Raw genomic sequence first — 14,452 nt, forward strand, 5'->3', positions numbered from 1 at the left:
GTGGAATTATGTCTCTGGTAATTTTGGCGAGGGATTTACGCTCGTGTTGTCGAAGGAGAAGGAGGAGGACTGCGACAATAACTTGGCGGTATCTCGAGGACGCTTATCTCGACTCAGACAAAGCCATTTTTTCAATTCATCTTTTTTCCGAACCGCAAGCGCTTATTAGAGGTCATAGATTTTCTAGGAATAACATCGCCCCGCGCTTCCCGAACGCGTCTTCATTTTTCACCCGAGTATATATACATTCTCTCACATCCCTCGGATTCCCTCGTAAACCACGCTAGGAGGTAAGAATAGAGGAAAAAAGAACGAATGAAAACCGTTCGACTCAGCTGTTGCAGGCAGGTGGAATGTTTTGCGAAAGCTGCAGAGTCGCAATTGCGGCACTACATACCTGTGAATATATGCATTGTATACGTCTACAACTTCTATCTCCAGAGTTTTGAATTCGCGATAAGGGTTCGGTGAATTACTGGCGCATAGTAGAGACGACTGATTAACAACCACGGGTGGCAAGCTCCGTCGAGAACGGTTGAGCTTGTCTGAAAAGAACGCCCAAACACTAGGAGATGCTTCGTTGCACGGCAAAGGTTGTTTTTTTTTTTTTTTTATCAAATCAGCTTGATCAGGCTAACCAAGCTTTTATGAAACCCACACGCCGGCCTGTCTTGCCGCCTGCCACCGGATGATATTAAAACCCATTATCCGAATAATACAGTTGGCTTACGGTAGCTGCGTAAGGTGAGTAACATTATGCAAAATATTATTACACACAGAGTTTTCTGCACCACTCGGATTAACGCCGGAGACTGTAACGCGAACCTCGTTGTGATACGAAATATTTTCCGTGATTATAATCTACCGCATGCTTCCCCTCGTCACGATATTCAACCTGCAGACAGGCTGATCTTTTGTTAAATTATTTTCACGCTTTTCAATCTGTGCTGGATAATGCAAATTCGACGGTATGAAAATTGCAAAGTTTTGCACACCCGTGTGCTGAGTTATTAAACACAACGAAGCTCGCTGATTAACCCAACATTTCAAACATCTCTCTAATTATATTTGCTGGCTGATGTTATAACACGATTAGGCACTCAAACCGTCGCTATTACCGAACAGTGAAAACGAACTCGCGGTTCTATAATACGGTGGACCGATATTATAAGTTGGCAACTTACAAACTCGCAATTTTTTCATTAATTATCTCTCAGTTACGTTAAACTCTAATGCTGATTCCTCTCTGATATGATTCATGTATGCATATCGAATATTAAGAACGAAATTACGATGCCTTACCGTAATTGGGGGAAAAAAAAATCTATCCAAACGATTGAGTTTGAAATATGACCTCGTCTTTTCTCTTTACTCACAGCACAATAATATCCTTTAGCCAATTTATGGTCTCCGTGCAGATTGTACACCTGCGGCCATTTATTTTCCGGTAATAATTCGTTGTGCGACGTATTTCCATTAAAAGAAAAAGTTTAAGGGGATTATTTCAAGCCCGACGATACTCGGTCCAGCTGTTGGCACTGTTTCGATACAAAATTGCGGAGATTTTCACTCCGGACGGTCGTGAGCAGACACGATAGTCATTTTCAGCCGTTATATTTTTCGATTTTCAATCGATACACTTACGGTCTCGCCAAACTCACGTTTATTTTTTCGTGTCTAACAATATCGATAATAATAATGTACAACATACCTGTTCTACGAAGCAATGAGAATATCTATCGACAACATGGTTCGTTGCATGTTTCAAATGTAAGGGAATCGCGTTTACGACTTGGCATAAAGTTTCGGTATTTCAGAGTTCAACAGAGGTTGACCCAATTCATCGTGCGCATGAACGTGAGAAATGTGAAACGATCGTGCGTACTTGTATTAAACGGACAGGTTTTTCGTAATAAACGGGCTGCAACTATTCGCTTCAGTCGCGTTCTGGATCAGCGAAAAAAACAAAATTCTTATTCTTTCAATTTCAATGGGAAAACTAGACTCCAAGTGGCGAGACTGATATCATAAATCTGGACCGGTAGGATCGCACGTTCACGTTGAATGTATGTATATATATATATCTATGGTGTAGGGGATATTCAGCCAGTATTGAACTTGTGCTAACTTTGCTCCCTGGGATTTCTTCACGTCTCGCAATTATCGGCGCCCAGGTTCAGCTGCAGATCTTTCACACAGCCGGTATAAATATATATATGTATATAATCGTATATATATATATATATATAAATACCGAACTTTATATATATAACCTATGACCCAACTGCAAGATTGATGGGATAGAAAGAGGGACGAGAAGGAGATTTGAGTGCTGCAAAGATTACCGCTTTCGCAGCGGCGAACGGTAGCTCTCAGTTTCATTTTAATGAAACAAGAACGAGCCCTCTACAAGATTCTAATATTTCTGCGCCTGATACACGAGCAATTCGACCACGGATGAAATTGAAATACGTCCTGACAAGCCAAGCTGTTATCGTTGTTATTATTATTATTATTAATAATAATAATATTATGATACCCTACCATTATCATTATCTACCGAACTCTGACGCATTATCGTAACGTGAAACGATCTCGAGGACTAACTTATATTTATTCGCGTAACTTGTTACATTTTTTGCAACTCATCCGACGGGGTCAATCAGGCGGATTAGGAAGAAAATTTTCCGGTATCGATCAAGCTTCGGGATTTAACGCCTGGCAAGTTGAGCCGAATTTCCACGCATACTTAAGAAGCCTCCCCATGCAGTTTCCACTTGAAATACTTCGCCTCTTGTAAATATTAATACATGCGGGCTGAGCGGAACAATAACAATCTTCCGTAAACGTTGTGGGAGTGGGGGTGTCTCTAAGCCGTATAGTCAGCATATTCCACGGTACCTCAAACTTGGCGAAAATGGGTTGAATAGATTTTCAAAGTTTCCCCGCATTCCACAAGTTCGCGGTATGCGTGTGTAAACTCGTAAACATGAAAGTACAGGGGTTTGAAGTCTCAATCGGGTCGTCATTTCGGCATTCGGTTATAAAACTTTATTACATATTGAACCTGAAGGTATTTATTTACACCCGTGACACACATCGACAAGGGGAGCGCACTCAGGCGTTCAATAGGCGGTCGTAAGAAACACGTGACATTTTCTCGATTGCACGAGTAGGTATCTTGTTTCTTTGGCCAATCCGCGACGGGCGAAAGCTTCGAAGATGCTGCGAAACCTGGGATCAAAAGCCGCCGAGGCATCTTGCGGTACAGGCAGGGAAGCAGACGGCCGTGTGGGGAAAAAAGATTTAAGGAATATATCGGACGGCGAGAAAGCGTTTTTCAAATATATTCCGAATCTCTTTGAAACAATTTGCAAGTTCTGAAACCACACCGCGCCGGCCATACTGCAGCAGCCCGGAAAGTCGGGCACTGTGAATTCATAAATTACAGGCTCGGGAAAGTTCTTCTTCCCGATATAGGTATATGTAGGTACCTCCGTACTATTTCTCTTTCGCCTATATTACGCCCGACAATGCTACGAGCTAACATATAACCCAAAGTTTGGGGAACGGCTTTCCCCGTTTGAATCACGTCTCGAATTCCCGTATCTAGTGCCGCTGCAGGAAACTCTTTGTGAGCATTGCTCGCGCTCCGGTGTAAAGATCCACTCCTCGGATAGACAGGCAACTTTGGTCTTAACGATGATCGTCGCCCTCGGAGGAATTGCCAATGGGAGAAATTTAGACTCGTTATACGAGTCGACTTACTTTCGTACGTCGAGTTCAGAGTGTACCGAGGGTGTGAGAACGTGAAAGAACCCTCGAACGTTTCTTTTTTTTCTGCACACCGTGATCCTGAAACCCTTCCCATGTTGGCTGAGTCTGCATTAAGCGTATTTTTCAGGCAACACATACCTACTCAATCTCAAAGCGGGGTCGACCACACGGAGAGAAAAATATTGTAGATTTCACATTTCCTGTGGTGAATGTTATATATGGACAGCACATTTTTGGATTTAAATCCACAGCAATCGTGGCAAGATGTACAAACCCGATAATAAGAGTTACAAAACCAACAGTAATTACTCACTACGATCGGGTGATCACGTTTTGACAGGAATCCTAAACATGTATCCGTACCGCAGGCTTTGCAAACGGTAATCAGTTGCAAGTTTTGGAAAGAGGCAGCTGGCGCAATTTCTCAATTTTAGGTCACTACAGAGGGCTCGGTGGTGCGTGACCAATAAAAAGCAGACCGTCAACCCAAAGCCTTGCCTGCAGGATCACTTTGGTCCTGTTTAATTACCGCAGCGTTGGAATTTCCCAAAGTGATCAAAGACGCTCTATATAGGCGAAGGCTTACATTCCACGATATTGGTATGCCCCTGGCATCCGGAAGTAGTGTACAAGCCGACCCGGCGTCGAGGTTTCCAGGGTAAAAGTTACTCTCGGTGACCCTACTATATTCTCCCCCCCTTCGTCTTTTTGTTACCTGCAGTGTTGTTCTACGCGGTGCATTTGCAGCCTGTCTGACAGTGGAATAGAAGCGTCTGATTACGAGCTACTGTATCGGTTTCAAAGTAAGTATGCGGCATTTGCGTAGGCAAATGAGGGGTCTCTGCTGTCGTTGGAATCGAAATTTTGCGACCGAGGTAAATAATACGTCGAAAGTACACAAAGAGAGAACTGATAGCTGCACATAGAACGAAAAGAATATTCAATACGTTCAAATGGTGCGATACAGAGCCTTATTTTCAATGGAAATACGCGAAAACTCGCATATATTTCACTCGGCGTGTATAACAGCGGTGAATATTTCCCTTTACCAGTGCTTTCTGTAAGCACATTGTACATCTGTGCAGAGAGGGATAAATTGGCTTGGCGACTCGGCGTTGGCTGCTTTATTTAAATTGAATTTTTCAGCACGTGCCAAGTTATTTGACAAGATTCTTCAACCTGTGAACCAGTATGTCCAACAGTATCCAACTTCTCTTCTTTATCCTTTTGCAGTAAATTGATTCTCACGTTTCTTTGAAACAGAAGACGTTCGTGACTCTTGGAGTTAAAAGTTGCCAGGCTCAATTTAATCGGGAAGAGTGTCGATTACTTTGTTATTTTTTCTTTTTTCCGTACGTATTTTAAGAAACAAAGTACACGGCGATACTCGAATTTTCCTTTGTGGATTTGCCCCAGCATATAAATACGTCAGTTGCCTCAGCCGTGTGGTAGCGAGGATTAAATCCGTATTGATCCCTAGTAGCTACTTGAAAACTGCTAGCTCGTAGCCCCGATAATTTGAAGGTGAAAAATTAATCCAAGACTCGGGAGTCGCTGCACTTCGGTATATTCCGATCCCTTTTCCTTCCTCCCCCGAACCCAAGGTCGATTCTTTTTCACACAAGGATATGTGGCAAAGGGATTCTCGCATTTCCACACGGAGTGTCTAATTACGAATTACGTCCGGGCATTGTGTGCGTGTCCGACCGTTTTTGCTCTATATACCTAGTATTTCCCCTCGGTATCCGGGACAGAGCGGAGAACCAGAGCGAAAACAGGGAGGCCGTGAATTATGCAGCTTAACCCCGGCAGCCCGGTGCCTTCAACGAGCAGCGACCCATGGCTACCGGGGCTAAAAGCAAATCGCAGTGACGAGTTTCCCAATGGCTCCCAGTGGCCCAGTGCAGGCATGGCGTCGTCATCGAATTCGACCGGCAACTTGATCTGGCATCGCTAGTGTAACAACCTGACCGTGTCGATCTGCCGTGAGCATCCGGAATCACTACGACTGGAACGACGTAAATCGCTTCAAGTTCGTGCGTACAAGGCGGAACGGAACAAGACAAAAGCTTCCGACATCGAAACTCGATCATGGCAGATAAGTTGAGTAGAGATGGGCGCGGCATTTCCATTCCGCCATCATGCGAGAGAAAGTGAAAATTTGACCATCTTCTGGGTCGAGATGGAAAGATGAGGCGGTAATTTGATTGGTAAACTTATTTTGCTTCTGACTTGGAAGACCCAGAAGTCGGGAAAGAAAGATTTGATTTGAAGAGAAAGTTCCGTCCGGGTGAATATGGAGCGAGGAGCAAAGGAGGAAGGGAACGCTGTCGAATCGCACGGGAAATAACGCTCTTGTTTCCGCCTTGTAAATCAGACCCAGATGTGTCTTCAGGGGCGCTTTTCTTAACGCGTGACGTCACCGAGTCGTAACAGGGAAACACACCCTCAGCTGGATGCGCGCAACGCATAACGCGCTCATTGTTCACCTGGCAGGTAGCTCGTCAGCGCTAGGAAAACTCGTTACGAAAGCGGTTCACCCTGGCTGAGACATGGAGGGTTCATGTGCGTCGCATAACAGGATCCTGAGCGTTTCCGTGTTATATATTACCGGTGTAATAGTCTCTCCTTTCAGACGTTGCAGAGGCTCGAAAGCCGGGTATAAATGACAAGACGAAGGAGAGTCGACTCCTCCAGGATTAAGCCAGATTCGTCACACTTGACGTCATTTCGCCGAGAGAGGAGAAGAACCGTAACGACGTTAGCATTTCCTTGTTGAACTCCAACAGCTCCAACGTCGGTAAGATACAGAGACAATTTGATAGTGTGAGGCGAGGGAAAAAGAAGGGGATCGAGTACTCGCGAGACCAGGCACGGCTGATGGCTAACTAGTTTTCAAATTACACCTACCATTGGCTTTGGCGCAATTAAAAGTTCTATTCACGTAGGTACGTGCAACGTCTACCTGCTACGGTCCGTTCTTGCATTTCACGCAAAGCTGCAGACGCGATGCGTCGGGTTTCGCCTTTGATCCGGGACGCCTCGTCGTTGAGAATTGTCCCAGAAAAGCCAGCTGAGGTAGGACGAAAAAAAAAATGACTCGGTGTTTCACCGCTTTACTTCCTTTTGACGTACGTGTTGAATATGCGCGGCTTGGACGGCGAAACATTGAACACGAGTTGTAGAAGCGCGACGCGGAAAAAACCTGCTGTTCGAAATAATTTCCCGACTAAAACTAACGGGGAATGAAGTAGCAGGAAAAATAGGATTAAATCGATTTTTATGTGTAAGAATGATTCTCGCTCGAATTAAATTGTTGCATATAATACGACCTCGAAAGCTGAACGAGGGGCGGAATGCTTAATTGAACCTCTTCAAGTTAACGACTACAGCTCAAAGGCCCAAGATTCATCTTCGTCATTACGATCCATCCAGGAAGTAAGGTTACAGTCCACATCTCCGAATAGTACCCTCGTTTGATTTCAGGAGTTGTAATTTATTTTCTACCCTAAACTGGTCTCCCAGTTTTGTGACTGGATTATGGGGAAACCAAACGGAGCTAATTTTCTCTCGGTGTGATAATTTAGAACGAATTCAGTCAATGTTTCTCACGAGTATATTTATGAGATCGACGGTCAGGCAGCGAGCCTGGAAAAGTGTGACGACGACACTCACCGATGCTGCAGTCTCGGTCCTTGACCGTCGATCGCGAGGAATAAGATATAAGAAACGAAAGAAGTCGGGGAACATCAATTTCCCCCGACGTCAAACCGCCGCTATACTTTCGGGCATGAACCTAATCTCGTTATTGCAAGGAAGTAAACTGCGAACCCCAACGGTTCACTCGATTTTAATTGATCAGCTTGAGGATCAAAATTCCTTGCGCGACAAAGGCGCAGCGTTACTCGCGAAATTTTTAGCAACAGCTTTTCCCGAGAGAACAGGACAAGCTCACACCGTCAACGAGCCACTCAAGTTCCATTGATACGAGTGCAGTGAAGGCCCCTTCACCCTGCTCTCGCCTCTTCGCACCGCGTTTCGTCGCCCCTTCGCCAAAGGTCTTACGCTTTCAAAAGCGACTTCTCACCAACTTTGCTTCGCAGGTTTAGACGAGCTTCAATGGACGACGTCGATCCGAAATTAATGCCCAGTTTTTGCTCGTCTCGCGGCGAGAAAACAAGGCGAAATCGGAAAGTCCGCGTAATCATTTCACGCAATTCGCCGACGACCTGGAGCAGGGAATCTACGTGTGTAAACGGACTGTATAATGTGAAAAACTTGAGGTGGGTGTGCACGTGTACGTATATACGTATACAATATGTATTATGTGACCTATCGAAATATCGATTAAAGGAGGACATCTTGACAATAGGGACAAAGCCATGTTGGCGTCGCGGTGGCCGCGGGGGGCGGGGTGAGAGGCTGGGGGCGAGAAGAGGAGTGCCGGAAGATCTCCTGCAGCTTCGACCGAGCTGAGAGGAGTCAACGACTTGGACCTCGCATCGATTGCAAATATTTAAAGCCGGGTCAAACAGGTTCCGCGGATAAGTAGGGCTTGACACGTTCCGAATAGCTTGACCACCATGAGCGTAGGGAGTATTGATCCTGATTGAGAAAGTCCGACGCCCCCTGAGATTGTTACTGCCAAATGGATTTGATTTCGTACTACGATTCGGTTATGCCACGATCTTAATTTGATACGATGAGAATATCGACAAGCGGAACCCAGTCGAAGTGCAGAGTTGAAGGCACAGGGCGAAACTGTTGAGCGAAAACCCGTCATTCGAAAACAAGCGGAATTTCAATGCAATTTAATGGATTCCATAATAAATTGAGTCATTTCGCGGATTTGATTGCCGGCAATCAAACGGAGTCCACTGCGATAGTTTTTCATCAGATATTTGCTCACTTCGGAAAAACGACCCCACGGAAACATCGAGAATTAGAAACGTGTCAAACGATCATCCTGTGATCGTAACCTAGCGATCTGTATTTTCAAATCGACCACTCGCGGCTTACGTGACTTTAATTTTAACGTGGCAGAAGAAAACCGTGATCTCCAAAATTGGTTTATTTTCAACATTACGGTGCTCAACGATGGGTAACGTACCTTGTACTATCTAACGTGCAGGCAAAAGGCAAGTGACAGAAACATTTTCAGTGAAAAGAGGTGAAATTTAAAAAAAAACGGTAAAGTAGAAAAAGGCATTGTGTGACCAGCCGTAAGCCGAGCGGAGTTTGCTTCTGGCGTCAGATTCAATGCACGGACTTACTGCAAAACGTGGTGGTGAAAGGCAATGATTTAAAAAATAACAATAGAGGCGGGTCTGTATGGCGAAGCGCAAGAGGAAAGAAACGCGGGAGGGTGGATCGACGAGCTTGAATTATACAAATCAGTACAATACAAAATTGCGGGATTCCCGTGACCGTTGAAAAAGGCCAACGAATGAACGTGGAAAAAAACTTGAAACAAAAAAGAAGCTAAAAACAAAGAGCACTGGAGGCAATTTCATGGTTGCGCGTGGCCGAGCGACCAAGGTAATGACAGCGATGGAATCGCTTTGACGCGGAGTGAAAAAAAAAAAGGAAAAATACAAAACCCATATATAACGGAATGAGAATAGCTTGGCAAAGTAATACTAACGTACGTTTCTAAAAAGGAATTGGTCTGACAGAGATTGGAAGTTTTTGAAATTTAATCATAGATTCTAAAGCCGTCTTAACCATTTGAGCGTGGTTTATAATTGAAATTGAAACCAAAACAAACAAAAAATAAAAAATAAAAAAATCTTTTTCCCGTCGGCGCGTTGTTCATTCAATTATTTCTTGCAAAACCGTAAAAGGTGCTCAGTTATCGCGGTAGTGTTCCTGTCTGAAGTAATTTTCAACCTGTCAAAAAGTATACCGTCGGTTAATAGATGAGAAAATTCGCGCCCCGCTACATCTCTTTAACAGTCCTTGGGGACGAGAGTAGACGAGAATATCATGAGAGAATCCTGCTGGAATGACTATTGACTTATAGAGGCGTGCAGAGAGACGGTGGGAAGCTGAAAGAGGCACCCGCCTGCCTACCGGTACTGAATAGAAAGTGTCTACCAGGTCAATTGTGTAGGTGGTAGGTATAGTCCGGGCTAAACCTAGGTGTCAACAAGTGGGTTCACGTTGGCACCATTTCGGACTTGTCGTTTCGACTCTTTTGTGTGTTTGTTTTTTTTTGGGAGAAATCGTGCGAATTGAAACACTGACTCCCTTCGAAACTGGCCCAGCCGAAGAAGCGGCCAACAACCGTGGCTTGCGGCCGTTTTCATGCCGTGAGAACGCGATTCGCGGAAGTTGATATCACCAAGGCTCGACGGAAGAAAAGAAAAAAAAAAAAAGAGTCACCGCCCTATCTCGCGTGCGTCTTGCGACTAATTTTCTCTAACAATAAGATCCCGTCGCGACGCCACGTCAACCCGTATGCGAAACACCCTTGTGAGATTGGCATCGCCGCCAGCTGCAGAGTCGACAACGCAACTTTACGCATCGAGCTTGCAATCAATATCAAACACCGCGTTCCAGGTCGCGAAGCACTTTATTAACGTCACCGCTGCGTCGCTCTTTGGCTCGTTCGTTGCTTTTCCAGCCGATTCGGCGTGACGCGTGTATTACTTTTTTTACCCTCAAACTTTGCGAACCCCCTTGGAAAGGGAATTTGGACCCACGTTAAAACTCGCTTTCATACCAGACGACGGAATTGGAATTCAAGTTTCGGGGGTGCGGAATTAGGAGGCGTATATCGTAATTTAAATCTATGAATGGCGCGTCGCTGGGTAAAGCCGAGACTTGAGGGTGGAAAACTTGGATTATACTCGGTTCGATTGAACGGAGCGGGCCTTTTATTCCGTCAAGCGGCGGCTTACAAAGCAGCATACTGCACGCCAAGATCTCGTCAGCCCGGCGAACCGCCATTTACCCGTAATTATTATTATTTCACTTGCTGGTTACCTGATGTCGTTGATTATTTACGGTAAATAATGTGCATTTACAACCTTGGACGGTGGTGTAGCACACAACCTATACCGAGAAGGTTGATTTACACCTTTGATGCGGATACATACATGATACGGAAGATCACTCGAGCAAAATGCGGCATAGCATCTGTGCGATTTACACCTGTAGGTATTCGTACAGGAATCATAAATTCATCTCACACTGCACAGTATAATGTAGGCCGAGATTGGCATTTCGTTGTTAACACGAAGTTTATATTGTATAACGAAATTTTCTTAACGATCATTATTTTTCATAAATATACATATATATATATATATTCTTGTGTGTATATATATTATGCGACAAGTCAACTGTAACTTCAACAAACAATCATTGATAATAATTGACAGTTTTCGATTGGTCGAAACATTCTATACGGTATCTACGGCATCTATTATACTCGCGCACACATACACTCGGAATTGTTTAATCTAACTCGCGACGCATTCACTGCGATTCAACTCGTCACTAGGTTAATTCCACTTCTATTTACCGCACTAATTTGTCGCATTAGTGCCACTGTGATTACAATCACTCCACAATAAATTACCGTAAGGATAAAATGACTAGCAATGATTTTTGTTTAATATTTTTCCCCCCTCTTCCTTCGGTTTAATTTCGTACTAGTATTTCATTAGCGATATTGCGCGCATACAGACTTGCGTTCATCCACGCTGTGCCTGTATACGCTTGATAAATATATTTTATAGAACGTGTATAATTATATCTCCGTTTATTTATCTATTCCCTCTTAACTCCGAGTTTAATATCTCAACTTCGTATTAGGCAGATATGGATTATTAACGTAATTTATGCATTTTCCCCAGAGTCGATTCAACGCCGCGATAACCCGAACGATCGCGTGAAACTTGCGTGCGTTGGTGGCGATATTTTACACATGTACGTGTATGCGTGCTTAACGTAATGTAACACAGGTATCCGAGTTTCCTTTGCCACTTTAAAGATATTGTAACAGCTTCGTGAATATTGAGCGATGTTAGGTCGAACTTATTATCAAAAAAACGTGCAGCTTAACACGTATATCGAAGGTGTCGGAAAAAATGAGTAAACTCCCGAAAGAGTGGGTCGATTATGATCACCGACGTGGCAAGTAGAAGAACGGTTATAAAATACGCGACACGAAACACGATCGAAAGAGTATTATATCATGAAATGTAATAGAATCAACAATTATGCAAGGTATTATTACTTATAAACCGATTATTGAAAATCGTCGTGTACCGCAAATCCACGATAACAACACTCGAATGGTATTTTAAAATACAAACGACAACAATGATTACGATGAAAAATTGATATATATTATTTTTTGTATGGAAATAAGAGCAGGCAAAGAATCGCAAGGTTAAATTTATCTCCGGCACTGTAAATAAATAAACTTCTCCACTGGTTTTCACTTCCAGTTTAGCAAGCCTCGTACGATAGCTTTAGGATTTCGTTTTCGTAAAAACTCGTCGCGATTTCGAACCGCCGCCGTCTCCGGACCCAGGTGAGACCCAATGTGGGCCGGGGGCCGTGCAGCACGGCTTCTGCTACTGCCGCCCGCCACAACGTGTAGCCAGGCTACTGAGGCACCCCTCAATCAACCCGAGGAGGACGACGACGAGCACGACCGCCACCCCCTTGACTACGCATGCGCCTCGACGAGGAGCGCCTCTGGTGATTCAATTGACCCTACATTTTGAATTCACGCACGCCGATCCGGTCGTAACGAAACGCGCTAATGCTTGTCTCTTGGACGCCGTCCGGGCGCGGTCCTCGAGTCGGCGGCGTTAGCCACGGAGATGCTGTAAGTCGTTTGACGGGGATGCGGATCGGCCACGAGGCCTGGGGCACGCGAGACGTGACGAGATTGAACCAGGCGGTGGCTTTTGTACGTGGCGGGAGCGTCGCGACGCGCGTTCAGCAAGTCCACGCGGCCATCTCCTCCATATTGATTTTCCTCGTCGGCCGCGTTCCACGGCCATATCCTCGTCGGCGCGGTTCGCGAAAACCACGCCGAACAATCTCCTCCCCTTCGTCCTTGCAGCAATAATTTTCTCGATCCTCGGCCAGTTCCCGCGATGCGCCAGTTTCTTTTCTTTTAATCGCTAAATTCAGGGGCGATGTTTTTCCACCCGCGACGTCAACGTCCGCGATCCCGACATCGGGTATTGCGGAACGCGAGGATTGGCGGTAAACGGAGCTGCGGGTTGCTAAAGGTGTTGAAAATACAATCTGCACCTCGGGGCTGAAAACGGAGCTGCTGAAGCAACTCGTTACGAGAATGCAGCGGGGAGTTTTTGCTCTGCCAAGCCACATTAGCGGGGTGGCGAATCTAGCCGAGGTGAGGAAAACTGCTACCTGCAGAGCTGATCTATGTAAGAGCTAGAGACGCGTTCCGCGCGCTGGAGCGAACGTCTTGGAATTTATAGCGTAGCTACGTTTCCGCTGCCATGGTTACGGGAGAAACTGGCGTCGCGGCACACGCAAGAGGAGCTTTCAGAATTCTTGTTTTCCAATTTTCAAGATTTACTTTTCTTCCTTCCTCTTTTTTCCCCTCCCTCCGTCGTCTCCAAGGAAAAAGCTTAATTTCCAGCCGACATCCCCCTTATCTCTCAATGACGCGAGCAGTCGGATTTCGATCGAGCCACAGATAGACACTTTCGTTAATCACGTCCCCTGAACCCCTTGCTTTGGGTATTCCCGGTTGATTCTGCGAGGCAATCGTTGGTCACGCAGAGAACCAGAGCGGAGAATTAATTAATCAATGACGCCCGCACTTTGCTCCGCAGCCTCCCGTAGTCCTCTTCGATCCATCCGCGGCTGTGCGCCGTTAGACGTTTCAACCTGAGATGCGGAACAAGGTAGGTACACACCTGCGATCCTGGCTTATATACATACATAAGTTCTCCGCGTACGGAAAGCCGAGCGTTATTGGCTAATCGGCGTTTGTCCCGCACCCACGCCGTTCTCCTTGATAGTAATTACCTACAGATAGATAACCAGGGATAATTAGCGACGAGTATCCCGCTTTGACTACGTCGCTACGTGTCTATCCGCGTTGATATTTGGCCAACAACAAGACCTGCAGCTGCGAATTAACAGTTGCATGGGCGTCTCCGGAACAGGTGGTGGTTACGCGTTATTATTTTTATTATTTCAGCTCCTAATTTCGAGAGAAAATTCGCCGAGTCGTTCGTTAGCGCTCAATTAATCAAGTACGAAGTTTCATTGGGACCAAGTCGGGACAGTAAAGCCAATTAAACTTTAACTCTCTATTTGAATTAATCATGCACCATTGAGTCTCGGCCACCGTGGATATAATTGTTGGAAAATCTTTATCGGCGTTCGAGAATTCTCGACGGATATTGATAAGAGGAGAGGATGACACACAAACCGGGGAAAAACATGATGAGAGATGATATTCAAAGGTATCTATTTCAGAGGGACACGATCATTCGGGGGTATTGAATTCATTGCCGCGAAACTGACGAGGATCCCTCAAGGCTCGGTATCCGGAATACAGTTGATGCTTGTAGCGTGTCTGTACACGTAGTGCAACTCCTTGTCGGAATCGATCGCTATTACATATATATATAAACGAACTTCTATTTATGCAATTAACGTACAGTTGAGT

The 14,452-nt window shown here is 45.1% G+C and overlaps 1 protein-coding gene across 9 annotated transcripts in view; it reads right to left on the reverse strand.

Moving 5' to 3' along the window:
- The window catches only part of unc-13, a 99,413-nt gene extending 88,405 nt beyond the window's left edge, over window positions 1-11,008 (reverse strand). For 8 of the 9 annotated variants that reach the window (XM_069137197.1, XM_069137194.1, XM_069137198.1 and 5 more), the window contains exon 1: window positions 10,765-10,888. The gene's annotated coding sequence lies outside the window, so the exon portion shown is untranslated. Of the gene's footprint in view, window positions 1-10,764 lie in introns of all 9 variants that reach the window. The other variant, XM_069137191.1, reaches the window with a different exon arrangement.
- Between the last annotated feature and the right edge of the window lie 3,444 nt (window positions 11,009-14,452).

The sequence above is a fragment of the Neodiprion pinetum genome, chromosome 6 (genome assembly GCF_021155775.2).
Source record: "Neodiprion pinetum isolate iyNeoPine1 chromosome 6, iyNeoPine1.2, whole genome shotgun sequence".
Classification (NCBI taxonomy): domain Eukaryota; kingdom Metazoa; phylum Arthropoda; class Insecta; order Hymenoptera; family Diprionidae; genus Neodiprion; species Neodiprion pinetum.